This window comes from Chinchilla lanigera, unplaced genomic scaffold (genome assembly GCF_000276665.1).
Source record: "Chinchilla lanigera isolate Chin_1 unplaced genomic scaffold, ChiLan1.0 scaffold00016, whole genome shotgun sequence".
In the NCBI taxonomy this organism is placed as follows: domain Eukaryota; kingdom Metazoa; phylum Chordata; class Mammalia; order Rodentia; family Chinchillidae; genus Chinchilla; species Chinchilla lanigera.
Window position 1 is genome coordinate 19,670,292 of NW_004955417.1, and position 13,849 is coordinate 19,684,140.

The window sequence follows — 13,849 nt, forward strand, 5'->3', positions numbered from 1 at the left end:
ATATGTGTTCCTGTTTCTGATTTCCATGTTGGTCCTAGGGAAGACCTGTAATCACTCCAAAACATTCATGCTGATCCCATTCTGCTCAGCCAATGATTGTTCTTAGGGTGTATGTGTCAGAGTTTTATAGCCACTGGAATAGATACTGGCTAAGACTTTCCTTCCTGAACAAAAATACAAGTCCTGAAAATAGGAAAACTCTGCTTTTAATCCTTCTTCATTGTTTGAATGAGGTTTTACTCTCTAGAGGAAGTGTAACTCTTTTGCCTCGTGAGACAGTCAACACAAGACTCAAAACTGGTAAGCTCAGAATGACAAGAAATAAAAGATAATGATAGCAGAAACAAGGCACAGGCCTGGTGGCTCACCCCTGCAATCACAGCACTCCACAAAGCTGAGGTAGGAGGATCACAACAAGTTCAAATTCAGCCTGGGCAACTTAGTGATTTAGCAAGACTCTCAAAGTAAGCAGAAATTTTAAACAGGTGCAAATGCACTTTAGGGTGAAGGACTTGGGTTCAGTATCAATTCCCAGTACCAAAAACAAAACAAAACCCAACAAAAACCAAAACAAAAAGAAAAGAAAAAAATTAGGTTTGAGCCATAAGGACCATTATGAACAGCGGAAATGATGCCAAAAGTAGTTCTTCTGGGTTCCAAAAAGAAACCTTTATTTGTAAAATTTCCTCTGAGTATTTCTCTACATAGAATAGTTTATATAAAAGCATTTGGAAATACTACATTGCCCTTCCTTTTTCGTTCTGTTTTAAATGGCAGAGCATGTGTGGAGCGAAGCATAAATCATGGTGCTGGTCCAAGAGTTGAGGGTGGGTCCCGTTCACTTGTCTATCTGGCACTCTCCTGCTGGGATTTTATCTGCCGTCCATGTACTGGCTTAGCGCTCTGCGTCAGGGCATGTGGCCCACACTCTTCCTGAAGTTCCACCCTCTTACTCTTCTTGTTTATCTAGGACATTTCAGTAAACTCAAGTTGTCACTTCCTCTTAGGGACACCTCTAGTGTCCCAAAAGACTTAATCATCTGTTCCTCTGCATATTACATACATCCCTGTAGCTGTATTTATCATTATGTATTCAACTTTTTAATGTCTCCTTTTTTCTATGTAGTGAAAAGACCTTTTTGATATTTGTGCTTATAAAAACTGTTCCAGAGCCTGGCGCACTGCAGACATTTGATAAATGCTCATTAAATTGAATGACTTGTAATATCTGGAGACCCAACCTGGTCTTATTATCTAATTTATTCCATCACCTTTATTCCTAACTCCCTTGGAAACGGAAATGCAGAAAATAGATCTTCAGGCTACTAAGAAATTAATTTGAAAATTTTATCTACTATGACATCTTTATAATCCTACAATAAATGTTGATAAAAGTTTATTTCAAGTGCTATTGAATAGTTTGAACTCATTATGCCATTTCAAATATTTTCCTTTCTGAAGCTAGGCAAAAATAGTTTCCTTTTTTAAAACAGGCTTTACAAGCAAAAGGATAAATAGGTAAAAAGAGTGGAATGGATCTTGTTCCCATGGAGTTTACAGTCTTGTAAAGAAGACACAAACTCGTCAGGGTCCACAGGGAAAGCAAGTATCAGATTAGTCCTTTTCAAGAGAAGAAGCTGAATTCTAGAAGTTAGATCTAGTTAGGCAACAACAGGGTGATAAAAACACAGCAGAATATTCACAAATAAGTCTAAATGGTACCCAAGGGATAGATTAAAAAATATGGCAGTCTTGTTTGGTTTGACATGTTTGAGAGGGACAGGGAGAGGAAGGAGGAGGAGAAGAGGGAGATGGAGAGAGAGAAGGAGAGAGAGGAGAGTGAGATGGACAGGGAGGGCGGAGAGATGGGGAGAGGGAGAGGAGGAGGAGAGGGAGGGCTAGAGGAAGGGGGAGGGGGAGAGGGAGAATGAATCTCATGCTTTATATCTTACATTTTCCTAACAGTGTGAAAGGCCAAAGTCAGCAAGAAGCCTGGGAAACTCAGCCTGCAGTGTTTATTTCCTGACTGGCCTGTGACAGAAGAGCAGGGAAAGTTTAGGAATGATTTTGAGAGCTATCAGGTCAAGGATCAGCACAAAAAATAAGAAATACATACACAGACACAAAACTATCAAGTGACAACTACTAAGTAGAAATGATGACTCACACCCTGAAAAGAGGCTTGAGTGATCAGACAAGGAGTTTCTGAGAAGTATACATTCACTCTGATAGGGCCGGGGATTTAGCTCAGCGGCAAAAGCGCCTGCCTGGGGGGCTGGGGATTTAGCTCAGCGGCAAAAAGCTCCTGCCTGGCAAGCGCAAGGTCGTGAGTTCGGTTCCCGGTACCGGAGAAAAAACAAACAAACAAACAAAACAAAACAAAACAAAACAAAAAAAAAAAGCGCCTGCCTGGCAAGCGCAAGGTCGTGAGTTCGGTTCCCAGTACCGGAGAAAAACCAAAAAAAACAACAAACAAACAAACAAACAAAAAAACCATTCACTCTGATATCTTATTAACAAGAAGGCATTAGCATGAGGATCTCCCAGAAGGGACCCCAAGTGGGAAAGAGTGAGATAGGTTTTAAAAACAGTGAGGGTAAGGGAGCTGGGTCTGAGGGAGACATGGGGAAGGACTTTTAAGTATTGATTTGATTTTGAGTGTAAGGGAAAAAGCATTTTTTAAAAAGTTAAATAACATAATTTCATTTGTTTCTAAAAGATCACTTTGTTCTTTTTGTGTTTTTGTTTTTTTTTTATTTTAGAAAGAAAGAAAAGGTAAACATAACAAAGAACGAATTTCAAAATGGGTTGGTAGGACAGTTACAATAGCTGACACATTGTGTATTGCTGTCCCCCAGCAGTTATTCCGAGGAGAAGATATGGGCTTGATATCTTGTCTATGCAATATTAGCACAAAACTTTCTTCTTAATGAACTAAGAGAAACTAGCTGTATAACTATTTTAACTATCTTATGTATACACATTTTTTTTCCTATTTTCCTTTCTTCCGTTCCCCTTGCCTCTATCACAGTTTGTCTTTTCTTCTGAACACTTTCTTCCCAATTCATAATATCTATTGTGCATTTCAGATCTTATTTACTTGTTCCTTTTTACACACAAGTCAGACAATATGGTGTTTATACAGATGGGTCTGATTTATTTCATTTATGAGTATGGTCTCAATTAGCAACCATTTATCTAAAAAGACTCCATGCTATCCTTCTTTATGGCTGAGTAGTACTCCATTATCTTAAAAAACAACATAACTTTTTTATCCATTCTTTGATTGTTGGGCATTTGGGTGGTTTTCAAGATTCAGCTGTTACAAATTGTGGTACTATACACATGGATACACATATATCACTGTGGTATAATGGTTTAAATTGTTCTGGGAAGATATGCAGAAGGAGTGTATCTGGTTTCAATAGGACCTCCAACACCATGTTTTAGGGAATCTCCACACTGAATTCCACAGTGGTTATACAAGTTTACATTCCCACCAGCAATGGAGAATGGTTCCTTTTCTCTCCACAGCCTCTCCAGCGTTTGTTATTTGTTGATTTTTTGATGATAGATATTCTTTCTGAGGTGAGATGGAACCGTTTTGTGTGGAATGCAGCCTAGGTGACAACAGTGCAAGAGAGATCATTTAGTGCTATTTATGATGATCTAAGAGAGATAATAGAGGCCTGAATTAAGAAAGTTTTAATTGAAAGGAAGAACATTGCCCACTTTTAGACTATGATTTGGAAGTAGAAACAATAAGTATTCTTAATGGACTGAGTATGAGGGGATGAAATTAAGAGTAGTTTCCAGTTCTACATTAAGATTTTTTTAAGAAGTGAAATTTCAGACATGTACTTCTCTGTTCTGTTTCTAGATTTGGTTTACAGTGACTTTACTGGTCTTTTTCTCTTTCTTCCTGCCCAAAATACCTTGTCTTGTTCTTTTACTGATCATTTTTATGCTAAAAAGATTTTCCCAGACACAGTGGCACACACTTATAATTCCAGCTACTTTAGAGGCTGAGGCAGGTGGGTTGCCAGTTAGAGGCAAGCCTGGCAACTTAATGAGACCTTGTCTCAAAATAAAAAATAAAGCACTGGTGGTATACCTGGGTGGTAAAGCAACCCTAAACTAAATCTCTAGTTCTGGAGAAAAAAGTCTTATTGCTCAAATATCTCTTTCCCTCATGCCACATTTCCTAGTATTTGCCTTTATTTTTCTTTTAATATTCAGAATGGCTTAATTCATATTATTTTATAACATAATTAAGGGCATATCACTTCTTTCACATTGTCCAAGTCACATGGGACTTTGAAAATACTAACAGCATTTGCTTAAGATAATTCATATGTACTTGATAAAGCTATTTCTCTATAGAAACTTGCACTGTATCAGTCCTAGTACATTTTCAAATGTGGTATGGGAAAGCCTGACTCATTTGTTCTTGAATTGGTGTTTAGGTTTTCCTTATTAATGATAGTGATACTAGAATGGAGTCAATTTTATTTTTATTATAATTTTTATAAAAATGCTATCATTTAAAAATGCATGCTATAAAATATATGTATCTCATTTTTATGGAATTGGAATTATTTTTTATACACCCAAATTATTCCTACATTCCACTGGCAAAAATACATACATCATCCACATATAGTTTTATTCACCAAAAACTATTCCTTTATTGCAATATTTTAATATGTTTCTGAATATGTACATTTTGAACTTCAGTAGAGGATCACCATGATTTAAATCACTTATGTCCTCAAATCACTAACTTTTTCATTTTAAAACTTTCACTCAAATATTGCAATAACTTGCTTTTCCCCTCCAGCAATGAGGAGACCATGAGGGTAAAGTACACACAGTAAGAATAAATGCGAAGCTTATCAGAAAAAAGTGCACAGTGTAAGTAGTAAGGCCTATTATTCATGTTATTTCCTTTTTTCAATTGTCTACATAATTTGAGTATTTCTTGAAGTCATAGCCTATCAACTTAGATTGAAAAACTGGAGTGGTTTAAAAATTCATTTTGACCGCTTCTTCTATATATTTATACCATTTAAAATAGATTCATTTTTACAGGAGTTGGTTTTACCTGATAATGTTATACTGAAATGTTTGGGCCCACAGCAATAATAGAACAATTGTGCTCTTGCTCCACATTCCTTCCAGACTTTAACATGTATTTAGGAGTCTGCTCCAAGGGGCCAGAGACACCTTTCAATGCAGACAATAATCGTATAATGAGTCTTTATTGCATTAGTCTTATGAAATAACACTGGAACAAAGGGCCAGTGCAGATTTCTTCAAATTAAGCACAGCAGGCTTTTCTTGATCCTCTAATAGTTTTGATTTGGTGGTACAAGAATAAAATTATGGTTTCTTTTAATACATAGAATAAATACCAAGTGTGGAAATAACACAAACAAAGAAGCTACTATCATGTGAATCAAATAAGGCAAGTGTATATGGGTCAAACTTACAGAAATGGAAGACTATATAAATTTCTATGGAGACTGGATAGGGTTCTTAGAGGTTAAAATTGGCAGAATTGTTCCACTTTGTAGCAGGATCGTTTGCTACGTTATAGAGCTGATAAAAGACAGAGGCATTCAGAAGTACAATTTGCCTTAAGGAACTGTTAAGTTCCAGGGAATTTTTTACATTTATGTTTAAAAATATAAACCACACAATTCAAATGATATTTTTTTTTCCTTTAAAAGGCAGGTTTAACATTCTGTAACACAATATGGTAGAACTGGGAAGAGAATGCCAAAAAGCTAGGTTTGGACTGTCTTAAAGAACTTAAATGCTAAAATGCAAATGTACACGCAAGGAGAAGGAGAACCAAATTACAAGCACAAGCCCTGAGTTCAAGGACTGCCTTTGTCATTGTTACTATGTGGCACATGAGATCACTCACTAGCAAAGCACAAATACTGACCCACACAGCTTTTTAATCAGTAACAAGGGTCTGAAGATACTTTTAAGCTACAGTATGATATATGACTGCCCAAGATAACTGATAGTATCCTATTGTTTAATTCACCAAGGCAGTTGTGGGAGATAACATGTAATTAAAATAACGTGACTCGAGGTTGATAGCCTTACAACTTGCTCCAGAGAAAAGATTAATTCATTTTTCACATATTGAAAATGAGTACACAAAATGTAAAAGAATAAAAATGTAAAACAGCTGAGTAAAACACAGAAGTCCTGATCATGAAAACTTCAGAAGGGATAGTATTCCTAAATTAAAGATATGGAGGAAGGGAATGGGTTTGAACATACAACTCTGAGAAATGATTAGTTTTAGAAAATGAGGCAAGATTGTTGATTCCAGAAAAGAACAAAAATTGGTGACCAGAGGGTCTAACTTGGGCAAACTATATTTCACAATCTTGAAGTACAAGAAGGGTTATAAACATTAGGGAACAAATGGTTACATGAAAACTGAACAAAGTAATTTAGAGATAAAACAACTGGTGATTAGAGAAATAGTGCCGTGTGGTAAGGATGATAGCACCACAGATGTATTCTTCAGAAAAGTTTACCTGGCAAGTGGTGATAGACAACTTTGGAAGCTGCAATAAATTAATGATCTCGAAATCACCAAGCTAAAACAATCTACTAGCGTGCTTCGAAAGCTCAGGGTAAGAGAATGGGTGAAGACGAGTCTACATTCAAAACTGTCAATAATTTGCATTATTATAGTTTCCTTGAAAAATTATGTACAACTGTTTTCATCTAATTGGATGGGTAGCATCTTCTCTGCTGAGGCAGATACCAGTGTTTTAATAATCCAAATGAAAATACAAAATTTAGAGCCAACATAACTCTTTAATCTTAAGAGGGGAATGGATTTCTCTCCCTGTCTGGTGACATCTCTTCAGCAATTCAAAACTGCTCCCTTCTCAGAGTTCTGCCCCAGACAGAGAAGGCAGGAGATAAAGCCCTTCTTCCAGAAGGAAAATGTGGGCTCCATAAAGATCTTACATGTTGAGCTTTTACAGACATTTGGTTGTAATTTTAGGAGATATTTCAATTTTTAATTTATTTTTCAACATAGAAAATGCTGCCAGATTTTATGTTTCTTTGGCAGAACATCTCTCTTTAAAAGCCTGTTATGTTCCAGAGCCTCTTCAAATTAGAAACAAAGCTTTTAAGACTTCAAAACACAGCTGCCGGGACTCTCACCTCAGAGATTAGAGCACAGATGCTAAGCAAAATAGAGCAAGGAAGATAGCTTAGCTCTTCAAGGACTTTCTCATAGATACCTTCAGTGAGTACAAAAATACTGATTTACAAGAATGTTTATGTCTTTCCAGTAGTTGCCTATAAGTCATTTCATCTTATGATGAGTTCGACATCCTTCTACCAAGTCAAGTGATCAGAGAAATTAACAGAAAAATGCTAAAGACAGTTTTGCTGTTTTAATCAATTCATTGACCTTATCAAACTCCCTTTGTCAGGCATGAACAAGGATAAACAGCCCTGTATCTAATTCTCCACTTCTAACCTTTAGAAAAGATTTTCAAAGGCAAAACATAGTCTAAATTCTATGGTAAAGTTATGTATAGTGCTATGGGAGTTAAGGCCAGATTGTCACTGATTGGGAAAAGTGACCATTAATCCGGATATGTTAACTTCATTGAATTAAGAAACAGCTAGCTGCTTAGAAGAGTACACTCCTGGTTGTGTCTTTGGGAGCAACAGAGGCACAGCCTGGGGTAGGATTTGTGGTCCCCCACCCATTGTTCACTGGCAGTTCCCATACTCTGCTCTGCCACCAAGAACTAAGCCCCTTTGCTCACCACACCTTTCTGCATGGTGCTCCTGCCTTGGTGCTGGCTGAGGATGGACTGAGATGCCCCAAACAATGAGCTCAATTAAATATCTCCTTCTTTAAGTTATAGGTGTTGGGTACTGTGGCCCAACGTAGGAAGAGCTCACTAACACAAACAAGTAAGAAGTTTTATGATGATTCTAGGTGTGTACTCACAGAATGTGTGGGATAACATAGTTAAAAATGCTGGGATGAGGCATTTCATGAGAATGAAACAATAGAAGTGAAGAAGTCAGGGAAAATCTGATATCTAGGCAAACAATGTGAATTGTTGGCACACAAAATATAGAAGGATGATAAACTTTGCAAGACTAGAGGTACTGGGGGCACTATTAATGTCAAAATGAGTGGTCTGAGTGTGAAGAGTCCTCAGGAAAGTTCTGCCAGTATTTAAGTTGGAAGAACACATTATAGACCTTCTGTGGAGGCTTGGTGTGGCTATAGCATAGAGACAGACGTGAAGAGGCGTAGCCTGCAGCTGCTGAAGCTGACATTGCAATTTTCTGAAAATGGGTGAAGGGTGAACTAGGATGACAGCCATGAAATTAGAGATAAAGAACTGTGCTAATCAGCTGAAACAGGGGCTGGGGATTTAGCTCAGCGGCAAAGCGCCTGCCTGGCAAGCGCAAGGTCGTGAGTTCGGTTCCTGGTACCGGAGAAAAACCAAAAAAAAAAAAAAAAAAAAAGAAGAAGTGCTGAAATCAGCTGAAACATAGGTGTTTCTTAACATTTGAAATTTTTCTCTCTCCCTATAGTGCTTGAACTCACAGACATTACTACCACAGTGGAATGATGAAATAACAAATGTTTGCAATCAGTGCTGTAGAGAAAGAGTTGAATACACTATCATTAATATTCCATATATGTGCACAGATAAATCATGACCTCCACACTCTGCCTATTTTGTAATCAGTTCTATTTCTTAACATCATGTTTTAAGAGGTATTTTTTTTCTTTTCTTATTAGGTACAAATGTTTTATCAGATAAGTAACTAATTTCTCCCAGCCTATGAGCTTTACTTCCTTTCTACCACAGTACCTTTTGCAGGGAAGGAGTTTTACTTTTATTTGTGTGTGTTTTTTTTTTTTTTTTCCATTACCGGGAATCAAACTCAAAACCTTGTGCTTGCCAAGCAGGAACTGTGCTGCTGAGTTAAATCCCCAGCCCCGAGTTTTAATTTTAATGTAGTAAATCTTAATAATTATTTTTCATTCACTGATTGTGCTTTTGGCACTGTATCCAAGAGCTGGAGTATCCCAAAGGTAGTGGGAAACTTGCCTTGATTTCCTGTAATACTTCTGGGGTAGACTGTAACTTTAATTCATCAATCAATCTGATTTTCTTAGGTGGAGGTGGTGATTCATTAAGCAACCCTCACTGAGCTCTCCTTTAACATGATAAGGGCCCAAGAAAAGAGTAAACTTTTAGTTCAAGTCATAATTAAAAGTAGATTATTAATATAGTAAGGTGATTTGTCTTTTTGATCATATTTATTCCTTTACTACTTTTCATTTTATTAGCCTTTGAGATGATTCCCATAGGACATACGAGAATGACTATTGGTTTATTCTGTTGAACTACCTGCTAAGATTGTTTTTTCTCTTCTGAAAACTTTGAGTCTACTTTGACCTGGTGAAATGCTTATCGCTGAAAGTGACTTTGAAAGCCAGTTTAAGCCATTCTCCTCTTAAAAGGCCCCCACATTACAGCTATCCTTAAAGATTTCATCACTCCAGATCTATGTTTCTAAACTGTATGCTTGAAACAACTATGAGTAATTTGCTAAATGCACTTAGGTTTATCATACTTTTGAATCATCTTTTCCTATGTTTGTGCCTGGGATCATGAAACTAGTCAGACTCACTATCATCAATCTCAAAAGGGCACTCAAAGTCCTTGGCAACACAACATTTCAATATTAAACTTGCTCTCCCACTCTTATTAACACCGGTTTCCCATTTTTCTTCATCTTAACCTTGCTATCCCATTCACCCCAATGCATTTTCATTTGATAAACTTGTTGGATGAAGTTTCACCAAATTAAAGGTACTGAGCATCTCACCTTCCTGTAGAAATATCTGCAAGACTAACAGTTTCTCCTTTCCACTTCTTTTTGTTACATTAGAATAATTACTCTCTACCTACCTGAGAGTCTTGTTCATGATTTCCTACGCTATTTTCCTTTACTATACCATCTTTTCCCATATCACTAACACATTCCACGCTGCAGAATAATTTGTATTAACAAATAATTATGCTGCAGTGGCTTGCATGCATAAAGTAAAACCGCTCTTAACGTCTAATGACAATATAACTACCCCTTTATTCTCCTGCTTTATATAACTTTTTGCCCTCAACGTGTTATCTTTCTGAACTGTCTTTGTTCATGTTTTAGCTCATTTCAGTATGTTTTTAAACTGTATCCTTCCAATAAATTCATTCTTACTAGCAACCTTTGTGGTGGCAAGTGTGGAATTTCAACTTAATTGACTAAGATTTGAATTTGAGGTAATCTGAGGATTAATGGAGCACACTAGTCAGGGTGGGCCATGGAGTTGTGCTTTAGGGAGTGTATGTCTAGTTCCCTTGCCCAAACTAAATAGGCTTGTTCTTCACAAACTTTTACCATGATCTTCCTGCCTTGGCATAGTACTAAATCCCCTTAAAACATGAGCTAAATTAAATCTCTCCTCTCTTAAATGGTGGGTGTCAGGTATTGTGTCCCAGCAAGGAGAAAAATGACTAACACAACTTTTGTGTTGTCAAATTCAAGAAATAATCTCTGTCCTCATCATACTCAATTTTTTTCACTGGAATCAACGTTCTCTAACATTCCTTTAAAGGCATTTCTTGTTTTGCCTCTACCACTTTCTTGGGTATTCTTATACTCCTCTGTTTCCTCATAAGATAACTCTTTGATCTGTCAGTTAAGCAAATCATGTACTAGATTTTGGGCTCATGTATAGGTTCTCTTGTCTTGCTGTACATTATGCATGATATTATCTACTCATGTTGCCTGGAATAGTCTAATGTCTACATGCAGATGATACATTTATGTCTTTGAGCTTTGGTCATGTTCATCAACTAATTTATCATATCTACTTAGAAATCCAAGTCATCTGAAATTTGCAGTGTAAAAATTGAATTCTCAAATTTTCTCCTCAAATCTCTAAATTGCACATTATTAAATGTTCTTATTAATCTAATCACATGTTGCTCCCAAACTGGGAATTATCCTTTATTCTTTTGTGTTTCTTATTCAGAATATCAAATTGTCATTGGATACTGAAAACGTTATCTTCAAAAGATATCTTAAGTCTGTCTACTTCACTGTTATCACCACAGTCTAAGTCTTTACCAACTTTCACCCAAACTACACAGTAGCCTTCTAAAATTTTGATTTTTCGGTAGTTCATTTACTAAAAACAATTTACCAGCATAGAAAGTTAGGTTGTAGTAGAAAATGCCCTTCAGCCAGTCTATTAGTTGTCCATGTGAGAATTCTTGCTGCTGTTCCAGTTGTTTCTGTTTCTTGGAAACAGCTAATCATGCACTGCACAGCTGGTAGCTATGATGTATAACGTAAAAACCAATCAAGGACAGCCGAGGGAGTCTATTTAGGGAGTCTATTTCTACTTCCCTTGCCCAAACTAAATGGGCTTACTCTTCACAAACTTTTGCCATGATCTTCCCTTCTTCTATCTCTATGCCTTTCCTTTGCAGATGCCATAAAATCCTCCCGCCATGGGCCTTCAAGCCCTGATATTTTGGGAATGATCCTGATCAGTGTCCATCAATGTAAAATAAATGTGCCTCCAAATCCTGAGTGTTGTTTTCATGTTTCTGCTTGAGTGACAAGGTGACTTAAATGAGTGTAGCCTAGAGGTAACCATGGCAAACCAGACAAAGCCAGCTCAGCCAGGAAGAGCTGCTGTCATTTTGTTCTATAAATGTTGCTGCGGAAGTATATTGGTTTAAGTTGCCAAATATACCAAGGGAATCAAAAATATCTGTGTGTGTGTGAGTGTGCACGCGTGCGTGTGTGTGTGGGTAGGTTGAGTGTGAAATCTCCTGCATTTTAAATGCTCACTCCCATTTTTTAAAAACATTGTACGGTTAAAACAAAACATATCTCCAGTCCAGATTAAACTGAATAGCTGCCAATTTACTTTCTCTGCAGAAGGGATCTGGTTGCTCCTTACTTCCTCAACTTCATTCTGTGATTTCTCCCTTTACACTCTATAATAAAGCTTCCCTGATTTTTATTTGCCTGAAACAACTCAAAATTCTTGCTAAATGTAACGTGCTGTCTTCCCCATAGGCTAGACACAGATAAGTGTTCCAATATTGACAGGAATACAACTTCAGAAATTCGGATGATTCCAACCTAACTAGATCTTTATTCTAGCTCATAGAATCCTGTTTGGTGTTTTATGTTTTACTTCACCATACTTTTTTATACATCTGTGATTATTATGTGCATGAATTGAAACTCACTGCATTTCAATGTAATTTAAGAAATTGGATTACTATTACATCCTATTATTTTAAGTGTATATTATGAAGCATACAAATAACTGTCAGAGGGTCCAAGTCTATATCAATATTCATTATTCTACATACATTGCTCATGAAACCTTTCATGAATGCTTATATTGTCACAGCTCTCTTATTACTACTATGCAGGCGTTATCTCATGTAATCTTCCCAACCAGGAAGATAAGCATTATTACTTCCAGTTTTTGATCTGTGGGAACCAACTATTTCAGAAGACAAGATAGTTTATGTCAAGAACAGAGCTTGGATGAAGTTTGTTTAACTTTAAATTATAATACGCTGTACCAATTATAAGTTAGTGTTGGACTCCTGAGTTCAAATTCCACTTCCATCACAATTTTGGATGGAAAATTGGAGCTTCAGTTTATTTATTTGTAAAGTGAGGATAAAATAACAAGTTCTTAGAAGATCTTGTAACTGCTAAAGAAGACATTTCATAAATTTCCTACACCATTTTATTTATTGCATCATTGAAGGAAAGAGATAGAGTTGATTTAAGTTAAGTGATTTAGTTTATTGGGGTCAACCAGGTCTGAGACATTTTACACTTGATCTTAGCCAAAAGGCCAAGAAGCGATCAATCTGAGACATTTTAAATTTCATTTTACTGTGTTTCTTCAAGTGACATCTATTTTAATTTTAGAAATTAGTTTCGTAAATATTTTAGAAAAATATAATTTTACTAATGCTGAAGTAACACTATTGAATTCTATTATATTTATAGCAAAATCCAACTTTAAGTCTTGCCAAAGACCCACAGGGACAAATTTTCTCCAGGTAAATATTCTGAGAACTATATTTTGCTTTCTAGGGAAATTCATTAGAGTACCGTTTGTAATTTACACAAACCATATAAGGATTTAAGTACTGTAAACATTTGGTGTGTGTAACTATAAGTATTACTGATATTTTAAAATAAAATTCAATGTACAGAAGATGTCTGTGTAAGGAGGTATGTATAAATATATTGACATTTAATATATTAATAGGAATTTTTGTTTGTATTTTTTGTGCTTTTATTTTGGTGATAGTTTGGGCAAAATCTATGGCCTTGTACAATCTAGGCAAAAGTTTTTACTACTGAGCTATGTACCTAGTTCTTAAAAGAACATTTTATTTTGTATTTGCAAACTGCTATAATTAGGGGACTAAGAAAATTTTAAAATTCTTAAAAAGTATTATTTGTTAGTTAAATTAATGGCTTCTATGATATATGTGTTTTTTTTTTTTTTTCTCCGGTACCGGGAACTGAACTCACGACCTTGCGCTTGCCAGGCAGGCGCTTTTGCCGCTGAGCTAAATCCCCAGCCCCCGGCTTCTATGATATATGGATTGTCTGGTTTTGCAGGAAACTGAATTTCCAAATAATGAAATAGATACTAAATATACTAAACTATGGAAAGAAAATTAATATTCATGGTAAGTTTATTTTTAAA

The 13,849-nt window shown here is 36.2% G+C and overlaps 1 protein-coding gene across 1 annotated transcript in view; it reads right to left on the bottom strand.

The window, feature by feature from the left end:
- Csmd3 (CUB and Sushi multiple domains 3) overlaps positions 1 to 13,849 on the bottom strand; it is a 1,085,099-nt gene that overhangs the window by 629,600 nt on the left and 441,650 nt on the right. The gene's annotated exons all lie outside the window — the stretch shown is intronic.